The sequence below is a fragment of the Marmota flaviventris genome, chromosome 13, assembly GCF_047511675.1.
Source record: "Marmota flaviventris isolate mMarFla1 chromosome 13, mMarFla1.hap1, whole genome shotgun sequence".
Taxonomy (NCBI): Eukaryota; Metazoa; Chordata; class Mammalia; order Rodentia; family Sciuridae; genus Marmota; species Marmota flaviventris.
The window spans coordinates 100,075,958-100,089,714 of NC_092510.1; the positions used below are offsets into that span (position 1 = coordinate 100,075,958).

At 46.4% G+C, this 13,757-nt stretch overlaps 1 protein-coding gene across 6 annotated transcripts in view; it reads right to left on the bottom strand.

The window, feature by feature from the left end:
• Rapgef1 (Rap guanine nucleotide exchange factor 1) overlaps window positions 1-13,757 on the bottom strand; it is a 123,846-nt gene that overhangs the window by 85,764 nt on the left and 24,325 nt on the right. Inside the window, exon 1 of one of the 6 annotated variants that reach the window (XM_071601090.1) lies at window positions 226-289. The exons of the other annotated variants lie outside the window; for them this stretch is intronic. The gene's annotated coding sequence lies outside the window, so the exon portion shown is untranslated. Of the gene's footprint in view, window positions 1-225; window positions 290-13,757 lie in introns of those variants that run through there. 6 annotated transcript variants of the gene reach the window in all.

The window sequence follows — 13,757 nt, forward strand, 5'->3', positions numbered from 1 at the left end:
GGCAAGATACTAAATATTGTTGGTTCTGTGGGCCACAGTCTCCTGTAACAGCTCAGCTGCCACTTAGGAAGGTAAGATAAGTGTACGAATGGGTGTGGCTCTGTACTAATGAAATTCCCACTACAAAGCCAGGCAGCTGACTGATCTGGCCAGTAGTTTATGATTCCTGCTCCAAAGAAATAGCACTGTGGGCTGGGGATGTGGCTCAAGCGGTAGCGCACTCACCTGGCATGCGTGCGGCCTGGGTTCGATTCTCAGCACCACATACAAAGATGTTGTGTCTGCCGAAAACTAAAAAATAAATATTAAAAAAAAAAATTCTTTCTCTAAAAAAAAAAGAAAGAAATAGCATTGTGGCCAGTATGGGGACACACCCCTGTAATCCCAGCTACTTGAGGCTAAGGCAGGAGGATGGCAAATTGGAGGCCAGCATCAGTACTCAGTGAGTCCCTATTTGAAAATAAAAAAATAAAGGGCTACAAGGAGAGAGGGGGGGAGGAGTAAGGGAGGGGGAAGAGAGAAGAGTTAGGGAAAGGGAGAAACAGCATTCCATCCCAAGGCTGAGAAGACCACAGTGGTTCTTGAGGGTGATGCTGGTGGGGCATGATGCTACCTTACTCAGTGCATCCCTGCCTGTGTGTATTGCAGCTCCACCATACAACTGGACAACCTGAAGGGCCGCCAAAGCCCACCTTGAAGTCAGTGTCAAATCACATCCAGACCATCTGGATACACTAGGTTCCTCTGTTCAAACCATTACTTTCTCCCGCAGACCTTCCCTGACCTCCCAACTAGGTAACTGGGTTGGAGCTTTCTGCTAAACTGTGCCTGTGTGGCAGGCCAGTGTCATGCCTCCTTCCTCCCCCCAAAAATCAGTTTTGCTTGGTGCCGTCTCCAGTGCCCAGCTCAGGGCCAAAGGCTTAGAAAGTCCTCACTGACATCCGTCAAATGGATTGGAGGAGCTGGGCACAGTGGCGCACACCTGAAATCCCAGAGGCTCGTGAAGCTGAGACAGGAGGATCGCAAGTTCAAAGCCAGCCTCAGCAACAGCAAGAAGCTAAGCACCTCAGTGAGACCCTGTCTCTAAATAAAATACAAAATAGAGCTGGGGATGTGGCTCAGTGGTGGAGTGCCCCTGAGTTCAATCCCCAGTACCCTCCCCCCACCCCCAAAAAGGACTGGAAGATTGGATTCTATGATGTGCTTTTTCAAACCCAGGTACTTTATAGACACAGCAGTTAAATACCATCACAAAGTCTTTCTACAATTACTTAGTTGAACTATAAAGAGAGTTCAAGAGAGTTGTGGGATTCCCCTCCCTTTGAGTTCCTATAAAAGGAAAATAAAAAATAAGACAAACATTCCAACTGCCGAAGTTTAACATTACTGTGCAAGTATAATAAAATTACCAATCATATCCATTGCATTAAACATATCCATTGCATTAAACGAACATCATGTGAAGCCAGCTCTGGCTTCTCCACAATGCTGGGACGTTTGGGAAGGTGAGCCTGAGTGGCGGTTTTGCTCAAGAACCCTCAGTAGCGCTGCAGAGTGGCCACAGAGCCATCCACCAGAAGCCCTCACCCCTCCACACAAGCCTGCTCTCCGTTGAACACACTTCCTTCAGACTGCACTTTCTGAAAAGAGCAAGCCCCCTCAGCTTGTTCTTAGCTGGAAGAAGCAAAGGAAACATGGAAGCAAATCAGTCACTGGCACAGCCAGCCTCCTGGGACCCTTTGAAACACGATGCTGGCGACACTGAACTCATCAAGAAACTCCCACCTCTCTCCTGCAAGCCATGTACCCAGGAGGTGCCACCCCACATCTCACAAAGGTCATTTTAATATAAACAGGAAATTAACTTGTCACTCCTGACACTGTGTCATCACAGGGTTGGGGCCCTTGGAGCAACCTCTAGTTACCTGCAGGAGGACACCTGGCAGAGCAGTTCTGAGAATCATGTGAGCCACTCATGGATGGAGGCTTTCTGGGACCCTAATGAGAAACAAATTTTCATTAGGAGCCCAACTGCCCATGAAGAGAAAGAAAAACAAGTTCAGCGGGGTCTCTCAACCTTCTTCTGGGTTTGTTTGAGCAGCTCCCTCCCCAGGCACAGGTGCCAGGTAAGAGGGAGAGCTCTCCAAGTGGACATGTAGCACTGTCCATTGAAGCTACTCCTGTAAAAAGCCCCCGAATCCCACAAGTGAAGAACTTTGGGGAGAAATGAAGTTAACTTCTCAAGTATGTGAACATCTATAGCCAACAGTTTAGACTTCCATGGCTAATGCCAATTGAAAAGGCCCTAAAAGAGCCACTATCCACTGTTTATACATGAACCAAATAAACAACATGGATTTCCTCTCATGTTCCACGTCTCAGTGGATGGCAAGCACCTTCCAACACAAACCAGAAACCTGAGGCCACCCAGGCCCCCTGCACTCTTTCAAAACCCAGAGCTCATTCACTTCTAGCCTATTTACATCTTACCTTCCAAGTACCCAGGGACTCTGTGCTACTGCCACCAGCCTCCAGGACACCTAACTCACCCTCAGAGCTGCACTCCTGCCTCTCCAGGGCTCTCTCCCTCCAAGCCATCATTTTTTCAAAGCACAAATCTGATCTCTTCCTTCTTTATCAATCTCTTAGAGAAACAGGCAGGCACGCAGACAGACAGACAGACAGACAGACAGACACAGACACAAACACACACCATTGAAAATGCTTTGTGGCTCCCTGGCTTGTTGGTACCCTGAACTCAAGGCTCTGACAGGGCTACAGTCCACATCTCAGGTCCTAAGTGCCTCTGCCTCAGGGCCTATGCCCATGATCTCCTCCCTCCCCAAGAGCCCACTGACACTTCACCTAATTAACTCTGACTTAGCCTTCAGAGCTCCACTCTGATCTTTCCTAGTGATTATCAGTCTGTAATTATGTACCTACCCAGCTATTTCAGCTTCTTTCTTAACCAGAGTTCCCTAGAGCCCTAAAGCAACTATTGAAGTAATGAATCTTAGTAGCTTCTCTCTACACATCTAGAATGATACTAGCTATATACTGTCCCTGAAAGACCTAAGAAAACAGTCACACCAGGTTCAGATGAGGAACCAGGTCTGGAGAGATATGCACCTATAGTACTGATGCATAGCAGGTTTTGTTGCCTGAAAATGAAACAAGAAAGTGATCAATGAACCACGCACCCCATGTGTTGGCTCCTTCCCCCACCCCACGACTCCTGCCCAGTCTGCTCCCTTTCCTGGGACTGTCTAAACCACACAAGTCACCTCAGACATCACACGCAGCATGACAGCTAGCTGCAGCTCAGGAAGGACACAAGGACCCCAGTGAGGCACCCACCTCGGAGCCAGTCCTGGCTAGGCCCCTTGGCATAACCCTGGTGCAACCTGTGGTGAGCCAGTTAACTCCTACCTGTCTCCTTCTTGCAAATGGACAAAGGGGGAAGACACTACCAATCTAGCCTCAGCTGTCCCATGACACTTATTAAGGTAAAAAGGAAGGTAGAAGGTGCACAGAATGTAAGGTGTCTCCTAGGACCCAAGGAAAGCTATGCAGCTGGTATCAGGAGGGTGAGAGGGAAGGATACTGCCCAAAACCAGCACCCAGCCCTCCCTGGCTCTCTCTGCCCCAGGTTCTCTGCAGACTCTACCTACAATACAGGCTTAGTCTCAGCAGGAGCTCATCCACTCTGTGGCTTTACATATGATCTGTGCCAGACTCCCTAGTTCATACTTCTGGCCTGGACATACATTTAACTGTACACTCTGCCTGGCACTTGGAGATCTAAGAGGCTGCTGTCACACTGAGCAGGACCTGGTCTCCCTCCACAATTGGCTTCCTGACAGCTGTCCCATCTGAGTTGACAACAACCTCACCTGCACAGTGGCTGCTAGGGCCAGAAGCCCTAGAGGCATCCTTGATCCTTCTTTTTCCCACTTCACATCCATTCATCAGGAAATCCTGTTGGCTCTAACTGATAAGATACGTCTGGATCTGACCACTTCCCAGCTCCCATGGGCTGCTACCCTAGCTCTGCTGTGTTCTCAACACAGGAAGTACTTCTTTTAATATTTTAGCTGAGTGGGAGAGCACTTGCCTAGCATTCACAGGCTCTGGGTTCTATCCCCAGCATGGCAAAAAATAAAATTTCTGATTATTTCACTGCTCTGTTCACAACTCTGTAATAGCTGTACATTTCTCTCATAATGAAAGCCAAAGCCCTTGTAGTGCTCCTTAGGGCTCATGGGATCTCACTCAACTCACCCCAGCATTCACACTATTCTTTGAAACACCTACCAGGACCCCCTGCTAAGATTGCTTCTGCTCTAGGTGTGCTTGGCCAGCTCCCTTAGCTCCTCCAAGACTTACACAAACTTCACCTTCAAAATGAGCCACGTCCACGGGGCCTGTTTAACTTATCATCTGAGCCCCACTGCCTGGGACCCCTACAGTCTCCTTCCTTCCCTGCCCCCGCCCTCAGCACTTATCACCTTCTCTCACACTTCATATAGAATTCCCCAGTGGATAACATTTCCCATTTAGAAAGTTAAGTCTTGCAGTAGATCTGTGATCCACGTGACCATGCCTGGTACATGGAAGTGTCTCATCAACCATTACTACAGAAATGCACAGAGGCACTTCTTCTGGGTGCTCCTCTGTCTTACTGTGGAAGCATGTCCAGGCTGCCTGGCTCCATCCTGTAGGATTCTTCAGTTCAAATGCCCACCAAATATCTCTGGGTCCTGGTTCAAACTCTTGGCCACAGCCAGCTCATCTTTCCAAAGCAGGCCTCACTGCATAGGTCAAGGCCAGCTGCCCATGGATGAGCTATTTATTGCCAAAGGTCCTCGGGTAAAACTGGAGACTAGCAAAGCAATCTGGAACTGTTGGGTGTGGGAGCAACAGCTCTCCCCAGCTGGCAAGCGCCCTGCTGTACTGGAGCTGAGGGCCACGATGACTGTAAGCAAAATCCCAGAAAGAGTGGGAAGAGCTCCATCACACTAGGCCTGCAGGCCCCAGCCTCTACCCAGAGAGGGCTGCTGAGAGGATTTAGTGCAGAAGAACCACATCATGCCCTCATCTCACCCTGACCATAAACAGATTTGTTGCCATGTATTACTGGCATAGATACTTCCTAGCAAAAACCAAAACACAATAACCAAACAATTGCATTCTGCAGGTAGGCAATCATTCTTTATAATTCCTCACTGCTTCCCCTTTACTGCTAAAGATTTCTAAATTACCTTAGAGGCAGGAGGAGTTCCGCTACAGTGTTCTGGTTCCAGTGCACCCAGGACACTGAAGTCACCTAAGGCTCCAGCAGGGCAGTGACAGCTGCTTACTTAGCTCATCAGGGTGCTGTGGGCAAGAAGCCTCAGATCCTCATGACAGGGCAGCTGGCCTTCCTGGGAGCCAGGCCTCCAGGAGAGACAGGAAGGCAGAGCATGGAGTCTTAGAAGATTCTGCTCAAGCCTGATCTAGTGTGGGAGGGAATCACACCTGGGAGTCAATGCCATGAGGCAGATTGCTAGGCCATGCTGGACCACAGTCATCTCATGTAGACCAAGGCCTGTTTTAAAGTGCCCAGGACTAACAAATATTTTTTACTTTTTAAAAGAATTATAAGAAGAAAATAAAGAAGTATGTGCATCAGAGATTCTATGTGGCCTGTCAAGCCTAAAATATTTACTATATGAATCTACAGAAAAAGCCTGAGGCCCCTGCTATAGACCATACATTCCTGGTGAGTGAAGAGATGTCTTAGGGTTGACTGGCTTTACGTGGCGTTCCCCTTTACGTGGAATCTAATCCCTAGTGAGCACCTTAGGGAAGTAGGTACGCAGCAAACTCATTCCAAAGATCACGATGGTAATCACAAAGAGAGGACAGGAAGGAAACAGGCAGTGATTCCTTGCCCTACAGTAGATGCTGATAGATACAGTTTGGTGCATGGGTGACTAAGCAAAAAAGCAACACAAGGACACACCTTCAAAGTGTGCAGCAATCATCAAGGTATGAAGACTCAGCGCATAGGTCTGAAAAACAGTGACCCCAAGGCCTCGAGCTGAGTGCTGCAGCAGACTCTCCTGTACTCCTCGCAGAGACAGCTGCCACAGTCTGCCTTCCTTTTACAGACACACAAGTTGAGGCAGACAGGGTTACATGGTAAATAAATAGCAGGAGACTATTCACTTACCCTGCAGACTACAAAAAACACAAAGACCACCTTTGCATCTTGCCTGATGGTCATCCCCAGGTGCTCCCCTTACTGATCCTAGAGTGCCAGGGCTCAGGCCCAGTCTCCCACCTCCTCTCACTCACTCCACACTCGGTGTGGCAGACTAGAAGCAAAGGCTCAGCCTGGCCCTGATTACAAAGACAAGGCAATCGCAGGACAACATCTAAGTCCTTTTCTAACCTGAAAACCAGAAGATTTTTTTTTTTTTTTTGCAATGCTAGGGAGTGACCCTAGAGCCTCACATCTGCTAGGCAAGTGTTCCACTTCTACTCCACATCCCCAGCCCTATTCATTTTTATTTTAAGTTGCCAGGCTCACCTCAAACTTAAGGTCCTTCTGCCTCAGCCTCCCAAGTCCCTGGGATTACAGGTGTGCACAACCATAGCCAGAACCAGAAGATGCTATGACCTTCTGCAAAGGAAGAGTGATTTGTTTCTGATTCACAGAGTACAATTACTACAAAAAAACACCCAAACCAAAGACACTGGAAGCCAGGGGTTGGCAAAGTTCTGCTTATAACCCAATTCCCCTCAGCCACCTTTTGCAAGGCCCTCTTTTTATAGCTTGCAAGCAAGAATGGTCCTTATACTTTTAAATGAATTTCATTTAAAGTCGTTATATAAGCATCTACATAATAGTCTCAATTTTGTTTCTTCTAAAATATTCACTATCTGGCCCTTTAAGAAGTTTACTGACTCTTAACACAGATCAAGTATCCTGGGGCAGACTCCTCTGCATAGTCCACAAGGGTCCCTGTAAGAGTCCCCAGCACTTCAGCATGAAGTGACTTCTGAAATCAAGTGCCTCATAGCATCCCTGAGAAGAACTGGAGAGGTAATTAGATACAAAAGTGGCTGCTGGCTATTGCCATTATCTCAAATAATGGTGACGCCCTCTAAACAGCTGGAAAAGAAAGAGCTAAACCCAGAAATGCACTGTACGCATGTTCCCAGGGCAAAGCACATCCTAAAGCCAGTGGTGAGGCACAGACATTGTTCTAAACTTGGAGAGATCTGATGACAGAGCCGTTTCCTTCCCTTTTCTTACCCACGCCCAAAACAACACCCTACTCTTCTCATGAGAAAAACTCTTTCACACGTATGGTTTTCATTTCCTACATCTGAGCTTTTGCTTAATAAAACACAATGCTCGGGTGATTAGAGTCACACGCCCACTGCATACACACACAGGAGCCAGCAGGGCACACTGACCTTTAGCACTATGCCTACACACAGGAAGCCACTGGCATCGCCTCATACCCAGCCCACTGTTACACACGTCACTGTGTCACACATGGTCTAATGATACAGGCTGTGCTGTGTGGCATGGCTTTGGTATTACTCACATTTGTTGTTATATCACTATCCTGATGGACCACACCACACACTAGCTACAGGGTGTCAGACCGGTCACTTCACTTCTCTAAGCCTCAGTTTCTTCCTGGTAAAATTAGGGAACCATTTTAGAAGATTTTTTTTTTAACTTTCTAGCTCAAGACACCAGTAACTCTAAAAGCATGCTGAATAACCTTTTGCTTTTAAACCTTCTCTCCTGACTCTGGACCTATTTATGATCACATCCCAACATGGCTTCAGACCTCAATGATGAACAGACTCAACAGACACAGACACACCCTCACCCATCGCAACTGCTTGGACACCTCGAGGGCAGCAAGCTGCTAACAGACCATGCCCCATCATACATAAGCAGGTGGCAAAGGAGAGAGAGTCGGCCCTCAACAGTAAAGAGCAAAGGGGATGCACTGGGTCCTTGCCCTGCTGTCCGGCAGCAAGCACTCCACCAACAAGGCTAGCCCCTCCAGGCTCACTCTGCAGCTTTCCTGTAAGGGAACTCTTTAATAATCACTGCTCTCTGGGAGACAGAGGACAAAAAGCTGCCATGGCAAGTGGGTTTCCTTAACAAGGCTTCAGGTCTCTCTTGATAAAACTCAGCACTGGAATGTGACTAAGTCAAACCCAAATCAAAGAGCTGTGGGAAATCAAATTTTTAAAACAAAATGGGACCTTTGGCACTGATAATGGCTCATGAACTTCCCATACCCATTCCCTGAGCTCCATGTCATCAGATAAGTCATCAGTATGGCATTAGCAAGTGTAGTTTGAGTTTTATAAGAACGATTTTAAAAGGAAAACATCAGTACTGATGTGCAGTTAGCTTGTGGCTACACATTGCTCACACAGATGTGGCCTTTTGGAAAACAACATGACAAGATCCTTTAGGCCTCTCCAACGATACTGGCCAGGAGCTTTAAGCTGAGCCTCGCCCTGAGGAAAGCATCCAATGGAAATCAAGGCCCTCGATTGGAAGCTACTCACTGCCACCTTACCTTAAGAGCAGAAAGGGGATGTACTTCCCATATTTGGCAGCAGCGAGTGAGGTGATAAGTTGTGATCACTGACATGACAGAATGCCAGTCATTACAGTAGCTGTGAAGACCATGCAGAAGATAATTTAAAGGGTGAAATTATTTGCACATGCTGACAACATGTGAAAAATGTGTGTGTGCACAGCAGCTGTGGGGAAAAGAATGGCAACAGCCAACACCTATTCTCCCACTCACCTTCAGGTTCTTTAGCTCTAGACCCTGAGCCTGCACTTTGTCGAATTTGCCCATTTTTCTTTAATAATGCAACATCAGGGCTGGGGATGCCGGTCAGCAATAGTGTGCTGGTCTGGCTTACACAGGTTCAGGTTTTCATCCCTGGCAACAAGGGACAAAATGTAACAGCATTTCAACTAAAATAAAATGTAACTCTCTGCATTTAGCCCCCAAATAATACCAATAATACACTTACCAAACACTTACTTCATGCCAGACATTGTTCTGAGCAAACATGCACAAACTGCTCGATCCTCCTGCCACCCTATGAAATAAATACTATTTGCTGGTGGAAAAACTGAGATCCAGAAGTTTAAAAGCATACCCAAGGTCAACCAATGGAAAGTGGGTTGGCAACCAGGCTCCAGCATTAGGCTCATAACCCTGTATATCTATGAATAAAACAATCACAACACAGTATTGCAAAGTGGGAAGTTAGTATTCAAGACAGCCAGAGTAGCTCACCTAGGCCTGTCCTGCAGTAACCATTTAAAAGGCATTTAACACCACAAAAAGCATTCCCATGCCCACAGAGTTCAGCCAAACTGAGGCTTTCTCAAAGTGCTAGAAGCAGCAGTAGTTTGCAGATGTGAATGACAGAGACCAATACCAATGGTCACTGAATCACAGACGTCAAGGGGACTGTTTTCCCTTTGACTGAGAGAAGGAAATGGGTAAAGAAATATCCAAACTCACACAACTAGTTGGAATCAGGAGAAAGCAAGGCCTAGGACCCATGTCCATGGACCTGATAAATCCAGGTTCTTCCTACTTGGCAACATATGATAACAAGCATTGCTATCATTTATTAAATGTTTTCTGTATGCTGAAGGCTATAATTCCTTTACATGAATCATCTCATTTAACTCTCACAATACTCCCTGGAAGTGGGAATCATTATAATCTCACTTACAGATCAGGACATGCTTGAGAATGTAAAGAGTTTGTCCCCTTCCCTAAGCTGGAAGGCACTGGGCAAGTGGACAGAGGGCAGACTGGGCCCTTGCACATTTTGGACGGATACTACCTGGCACATGGGTATCCAGCTCCCAGATTCCTCTTCACTACTTAATGTGCAGAGGCAAGTCTAAACACCTCTTGCTGGCTGCAACCAAAACTCTAAATTTGCCCCTACAGCACAGGAACCTAGACAGTGAAGCCAAGGCAAATCCTTCCCTAGCTCAGCCTCTGCTTGCCAGTCTCCTGCCCAACACTGCACATCCCATGCAACCAGGTGGTGGGCTGAGCGTTCTACAGTCAGCCCTTCCACGGGTGCTGACTTCATTCACTGACACGCACATTGTGTGTAAACATGCAAACCATTAACATTTTCATTTACCAGGCTGGTATGGCCTCAAGCTGCAGGGATCTTTGAAGGAGACAACAATTCAATTTGTAATTACTGATGCAATTTTTAATTCCCAAGGAAACCTCTGCCCCCATGTTATACTTCCCAGGGCCAAAATGAACACTGTAAGCAACCCTTTAAATGGTTTCTGAGAAAGGAAGAGAGAGCCTACCTGCCTGCCTCCTAGGAGAGCAGGATTATGGGTCTGTTTCAAGAAGTTCAATTTCAAAGTTTCCCTAGATGTCTGGGTAAATAATCAAAAATTAAATGTTGATTCTTTATAAAGGCCTTTTGTGAGATGATCTCCTAAAATGTGAACAATCCTCAGTAAAATGATTCTTTGCAAATTTAGAATTATTGCAGGGTAGAAGACCACGTACCTGTTTTCATTCTCCAGCATCTCTGCCATGGGGGTAAAGAAAGGCTAAGAATACAAGTGCCCAGGGCCCTGGCCAGCACTGGTAGATGGCACTCCATGCACATACAGGGGCAGCAGCAAACCACAAGGCGTTATCCTTGCTATGCCCATCCTCATTCACAACCTGGTGACAATGGGCCAGGCAGCACTCCAGGGGCACAAGGGCCATGTGCCCAGCCCTTAGGGGGTTCACAATCAGGTGGTAAACAGATTTTTAAAATAAAAATTCCCATTGTTTTGAAGGAACTAAGAAAACTTGGTAAGAGGCAGTCACTTGGAGAAGGTGAGGCCACAGGGATTCAGTTGTACAAGGTCAGATGGCAAACACAGGTAGAACTGCTGGAGCCCTCAGGGCCACACTGCCACCACTGTCTTGTCCTGCTTCTCACCTGATGCAGACCTTCTAGAACTCATGATGGCAATGAGTCGAATTTATCAACCACAGAAATTATTCATTTCTGTGAAGAACATAAAGCAGGGGATGGGGTTGTGGCTCAGTGATAGAGCGCTTGCCTAGCACATGTGAGACACTGGGTTCAATCCTCAGCATCACATAAAATAAATAAATAAAATCAAGTCATTGTGTCCATCTACAATTAAAAATATTAAAAGAAAAAGAACATAAAGCATTTTTGTTTGGGGCTGTAAAAATATTTTTAAAAAACAACCAGAACAGTAAGTCGGACAGCATGCTGTTGGTCCCTGGCTGGGTGCATGTCCTGCACTGCCTGGAATCATTTGCAGTGGCAGATAAGCAGAGCTGGGGGGGCGGCGGGGGCAGGCCTCTCACACAGGTGTTCCACCACTTCAAAATTCCACTTTTTAGAACTGCACTATAGAAACAAAGTAACTGATCTAAATCACAGACAATGATCTCCTTTAAATTCCCCTTCCATCCTCCAGGGCTCTGACTGAAGTCTGATTTCCAATACAGGGCAGAAGGCTGGGCAGAAGTCAGGGTCCACCGGGGCTGTCCTGGTCACCTGTAGCAACCAGGAGGGCGAGCCAGGTCTCCCACTAACTAGCTCTGAAGCAGACCCTGACTGTGTGGCTTGTCCAAAACATGCACAGCTTCATAACAGAGACAAAATAGCACGCCGTGAAGGCCTACTCCTCTGCAGGGCAGGGAGCAACTCAGGACACAGCTCTGGGTTCTGACTAGGAAGACAAACTCCATCCTAGGTCTGGCTTATGCGCGCGCGCGCACACACACACACACACACACACACACACACCCCACCCGCAAAGACAGGATCCTGGCCAATGGGATCCTGGGCCATCAGTTGCTCCACTCTTCATTCCCCACCCACATGAATCCTCAAAGCCCTCCTGGTCTTGGGGGTCCTAGAACTGCACTCACCCTGGTGAAAAATACACTAAACAAAACAGCAGGTGGAACTCCCTTGAAATTCATCTGTAAACCCAGCTGCTTCTGATGAATAATATAAGAAGTTTTAACTCTTGATATTGTTAAAGAAGAACCAGAGATAATTCAAAAGTAAGTATATAAATTTCTACCATAAAAGTGGTGCTTTGAGTTACTGGATCAAGGCTGATTTTCTTCTGGGCAGCTGGAGACATCAGCCCACAGACACTGAGTTCAGAAGAGTGCAGGGTCCTGACCTGCCTTGGTAAACATGGCCTATGCTACAGGTCATCCTGAGGGACACTGCATTGCAGTGATTCAGCAGCTGGCTTTTTCATATTTTTAAAAATAGGTTCAAATATATTAAAGAAAATTTAACTAACTTCATACATCCCTGACCTGGGTGTTGATATTTTTTGAACTGGCCTTGTTCTGTTCACATAGGTACCATTTACTTATGTATGTATTATTTTGCTGAACCTTACCCACCCTGCCCTGGTGGCTAAAGGTGGAACCAAGGGCTAAGTGCTCCACCACTGAGCCACACCTCAGTCCCCAAATAATTCTAAAGTGAATCACAGACAACAGAACTCTTCACCCTTAATACTTCAGCGTGACCAGCCAAAAAAAAAAAAAAAAGAACACTCTTCTACACAGCTCAGCGCTGCTGCCACATGGAAGGAAAGTAACAACAGGGACTGGGATGTAGCTATAGGGTAGAGGCAGGCTTGGCAAGCTCCAGGCTCCAGGCTCCATGAAGAGGGGTGGGTAATGGTTTCCCATCATAATCTTCTGTCCAGTTCTCCCCAGTCGTCCCCCAAATGTATTTGATAACCCCTTGTTAAATCAGGATCCAATCAGTGACCACTAAGACGTAATGTTATATTTTCTCTCATGTGGAATCCAGAGAGAAGCGGGGTGGATCTCATGAAAACAGAAGGGAGAGCAGGTGAGAAGAAGAAAGCAAGCAGAGGGAAGGAACGGAGGAAGAGGGAGGTTCTGGGGAATGAAACTGAACAAATTATGTTACTCACACATACGAACATGTCATTATGAATACCACTCTTACGTGTAATTATAATGCACCAATTTTATTTATTTATTTTTTAGAGAGAGAGAGAATTTTTTAATATTTATTTTTTAGTTATTGGCAGACACAACATATTTGTTTGTATGTGGTGCTGAGGATCGAACCCGGGCCGCAGGCATGCCAGGTGAGTGCGCTACCGTTTGAGCCACATCCCCAGCCCCTATTTATTTATTTTTAAATTTATTTTTTATTGTATTTTTTTTCTATAACTCTCCATCCTGGTTCTTTTTGTTGTTGTTCTAATTAGTTATACATGACAGTAGAATGCATTTTGACATACTGTACACAAATGTAGCACAACTTCTCATTCCTCTGGCTGTATATGGTAATGCACCAATTTTAAAAAGTAACACATTAGACAAAAGAATGATTACAAAGAGTCTGAAAAGCTGGAGCTTGACAGTAAATTAGCATCACTCTATGTTTCCCTTTAAAACAACAACAAAAAAATTCTACAGTGTTAGCATTTCTAGGCATTTTACTCCAGTTTACTTTTTTGTTCCATTAACACACCCGTACACAGTTGCCAAGGAGCTGTCCTGCTGTAGATCACATGCTATCATGACTGTTTCTGGCAAGTCAAGGTGAGGACCTGGTGAAATCTGGCAAGTGCCACTCCTGACATGCCCTCCGGGCCTGCGCCCTGCTGGTCTACTGTG